Below are 4,360 nucleotides of genomic sequence, written 5' to 3'. Positions count from 1 at the left end.
TCCAAAATTCAAGCATTTACTTTGTATCTTTTATTCTTTTGTTCGTAGTGTACGGTTCTACTTTTGTGACGCGACGGCAAAAAAATGTTATAGATATTTTACTTGTTTGTAAAAATCAGAAGGAAAGCAGGTGGCGCAACTCGCTTACTGTAAAGTTTCATAGTTCCAAATGCGTCGTTTTTTCGTGGCACTTCGGAGCCGTCTACAATGTCACAGAACCGTAATTAATTACATCAGAGATTCGACAATATGAATAAGTGAAGCAGAAAACGTAAAAATATATCGTTGGCTGTCACTTCTTATCCTGTTACCGGAAAAACGTAAATAAAGTGAAATCTGATATTATGGTGAAAAGGCACAATACCAATGCTCTTCACGCCTTTAAGCCAACTTCAGTTCCTGGTATCAAATTGTTAAAATGTCTGTAAAATTGCGAGTACAGTGTTCCATGGTACTTATAAATCTAATCTATATGTAGCAGCAAAGTAATAACACTCTAAACGGGCTAGGCGCTGTACGAGCTAAAATGCGCCCTGCCAGAATCACGTGATTTGAGCTGCAGCAGATGTTGTGGGCAGAATTCTCGTTTTGCGCATCCGAATGCGCACTCCATAGCTATTTATGCTCTACGGACAAGTGCAGTCCGTGAGAACTATTATACAGTGTGGGGCAAACAAAAGTGACGCGTACGAGTGGATGCAACTGGACGTAAATTTTTGGCAGCACTAACGGAGGAGGAAAAGATCAACTAATTACTTCCAACAGGATCGAGCAACTGGCCATACAGCCGGCCGAACTTTGGAGCACATTTACACAATCTTCACGCCTGACAGAGTTGTTAGCAGAGGTCCGTCTGGTCGTGGCCCTAGCTGGCCACCCAAGTCATCCGATCCGTCAGTGTGCGCTTATTCGTGTGGGTATCCCTCAAGTCTATGGTGTATCACAACAACTCTTATAGTTTTCAACAACCGCAGCAGAACATTTCGGATGAGACTGCAGCAGTTCCAGCACTCAAGTTTCGATCCGCCTTCAGCAACTTGCCCAAAAACACCCCATTGGACTGGTTTCCACGACACTTCGCCTCGGCAGCCTCCCGTAACTTGGTTACGAGGTTCCATTAATATTCTCCCGTGACAGTTTGACTCTTACTAACATAATCTGTTAGCATCGCACACTGCCACTCCATAAAAAGACTCACCTTTTCCGATAATGGTTGGGTCCTTGCCTGTTTCGGCGGCGGTATATCCCCATATTGCCACTTCTAGCTTCACTGCTCTCGAGACTAGAACAAGACAAATTCCATAACCCTATTTCCCAGAAACTTCGCTTAGTGGATGAGGAGTAAAAATAAGTGAACATGTGTCTCGGCTTATCCGTAGATCTTCGACCGTGTCTGACAAAACAACGACAAAGTTTTCGACAAAACTCACGTGCCTTTTAACGCACGAAACGCTCAGCCAAACTGGTCGCACGGTGGCTATCATTCTAGCTTCTCAATCCTGCGTTCCGTGTTTGAAACCGGATTGTTCCTTTATTTACTTTATTTTTTTCCATTTATCTACCCATATACTTAGAAAGTTTCTTGTCAAGTGAGGGGATACAAGAACGCTATATTAATTGTAAAATTACAATTAGGTTCCACAATTAGTATCATATATTTATTATATAATACAAGGTGTCCCAAAATAGCATATACACTCTTTGAAACAGAACATGTCTTTCATTAAAGGAGACAGAAATACAATTTTTTGGGTAATAATTTTGAAGGCGGTAAAAAACACAACAATTCTTTCTTTTGTTTCACGATTGTCAGCAAACATGGCGTTATCATTTGACGTTTGAACAACGGAAATGGGTGCTAAAGAGTTACTGGAAAACAGAGAAAGTGTGTGCGGTACGCCGAGGTTGGAGAGTTGAATTTGGAACACCCCACCGACAACAGTAACAATTACAAGAATCGGAGATACAAGATTTGAAGTCGAAGGAACGGTGCACGACATGAAGAAGGGACATAGCGGACAGACAATGAGAGTGTTGATGCAGTAATCCACGCATAATACACACGATCCCCGAAGAAATCTGTGAGGCAATGCTCTCGCGAGACTGGGATCTGCAGAAGCAGCGTTCATACAATTTTGCTGTCTCAGAACTTTCAGCCTTACATTCCAAGACTTCTCCATGCTCTTAACGAGGATGGTCCTGATATGCGAAGCGAATTTTGTGAGTGGTTCATTAACAGATGTGAAGAAGAGCAACGTTTCCAAGATCGAATTCCTTGGTCAGATGAAGCGACGTTGAAACTTGATGGAACAATTAACCGCCATAATTGCGTGTACCGGGTCAGGGAGGATACATAAGTAACCGAGCAAAGTATACTTTCATCTACCAGGAGTAACACTCTGGTGTGATCTGTCTTCAAGAAGGTTAATCGGGCCGTACTTCTTTGACAACACTGTCACGGGAGACTCGTACTTGGAAATGTTGGAAATCATAACTCCTGGTCTTAGCGTTGTGTTTGGATATGAAAACTATTACTTTCAACAGGACGGGGCGTCATCTCACTTTCACCTGTATGTGAGGGCATTTCTCAGTCGTACATTCCCCGCCAGATGGATAGGACGAAGAGGGAGTGTGGAGTATCCCACTCGATCTCCAAATTTAACTCCTCTAGACTTCTTTCTGTAGGGTATTCTCAAAAACACAGTATACGCTGCAAGACCACACACACTGGATGATCTTAGAGGGCAAATTGAGCAATCCTGTGATGCTATACCGTAGGAAACAATAAAGTTGGCATGTCGCTCAGTCATAAGTCGTTGTCACCGGTGTATTGCGATGGACGGACACCAGTTAGAACATTTACCACCTTAAATCGGAGCATGAGCCACCCTAACACCACTAAAATTATATTTCTAACCCATTTCATTAAAGAACTGTTCAGTTTCAAAGAGTGTATACATTATTTTGGGACACCCTGTATATGTGTTACGATATTTTCACGGGTGACAATCTTTTAAAATTTTCATATTTTCATGTTTCATTCGTACATGCGTTCTTACTTCTTATATTTTAGTCTCATGTTTATTCTTCAGGAAGTTTTGGTGTATTCTCTTGGAAGATGGCGATCGTAGAAACATTGGAAACATAGAAATTCCGAACAATACGAGGCAGGTTTTGCACAGTGACATTTCTCCTTTAGAATCTCACCCGACAAAGAAAAGTCGTTAATGTTGCTGAAGATTCCACGCATTGGGAATAATTTCGCGGCAAACCACGCATAATGGATCACTTTTACGAAAATTGGAGCTTGTAATTGATTATGAATCAAGATACACCGGAATTTCACCGAAAACAATTTCAAATCAATTTTCCATTTATTTATTGTATTTTTTTCTCTTTTTAACTCATTCACCATGCAATTAGTGAACGGAAAAGTACAACGTTTTTCCAGGGTACATTGAAAACATTCGTGTAGTAATCTACTCTGGACATAGGTAGATAAATGAAAAAATTTGAAAAAGTAATAACCGGTTTTCGAACATTGGCTGCGAAATTGTGAAGCCCCAACACTAGTCACTGTGCCACCGCTTGGGTTGAACTATTATCTCGCAAAAAGGCACATACAGTACCTTGAAAACTATGACCTTAGTTGTCTCAGGAAATGTCGAGTACACGGATGAGTCGAGTCACGTATTCGCTTATTTTAACGCCTCTTCCACTGAGTGAAGTTTCTGGGAAATCAGGTTATGACACTTGCCCCATTCTCAGGGTCACAGGGATAGACTCTGCGGTCGAGAAAAGTGATTAGGAAGCTAAATAAATCAACTGCATTTCCGCTTCTACGTCAGTCCGAGGTGCTTTTTGAACGGCTGTGAGTAGTCGCTAAATCAAGCAGCGCGATCGCTGTTACTTCAGTATAGCGCCTTGAGCAAGCTACAATTTCTTTCAGCTTCACTCTCATTAATTTTGCAGCACAGTTACATCATTATCAGTAAAATGAAGAGAAACCCACTGAGGATGACTAAACAACACCAAAACGTGTTTGGGAAAGAACGAACTAAAATAATAAGATTATAAACAGCCGACCAGTTGCAATGGATAAAGTAATCTTTACAATGACATATCATTCCATATTAATGCAATACTGCCGGCTTCTGAAGAAGATAGATTTAAATCTGCCGAAACCTAGGTAAAGATTACTTTATCCATTGCAACTGGTCGGCTGTTTTTAATCTTATAACGTGGAACCGTTGCTGTTGCGCAGCTATGTTTAAAATACTGAACTAAAATAAATCATATTTTGCTTCAGGTGCAGACCTCAAATACATTACATATTCTTTCCAAGCTGTAAGTAGGAGCG

Source organism: Schistocerca americana, chromosome 4, assembly GCF_021461395.2.
Source record: "Schistocerca americana isolate TAMUIC-IGC-003095 chromosome 4, iqSchAmer2.1, whole genome shotgun sequence".
Lineage (NCBI taxonomy): Eukaryota > Metazoa > Arthropoda > Insecta > Orthoptera > Acrididae > Schistocerca > Schistocerca americana.
Note: the sequence above shows the minus strand (reverse complement) of the source record.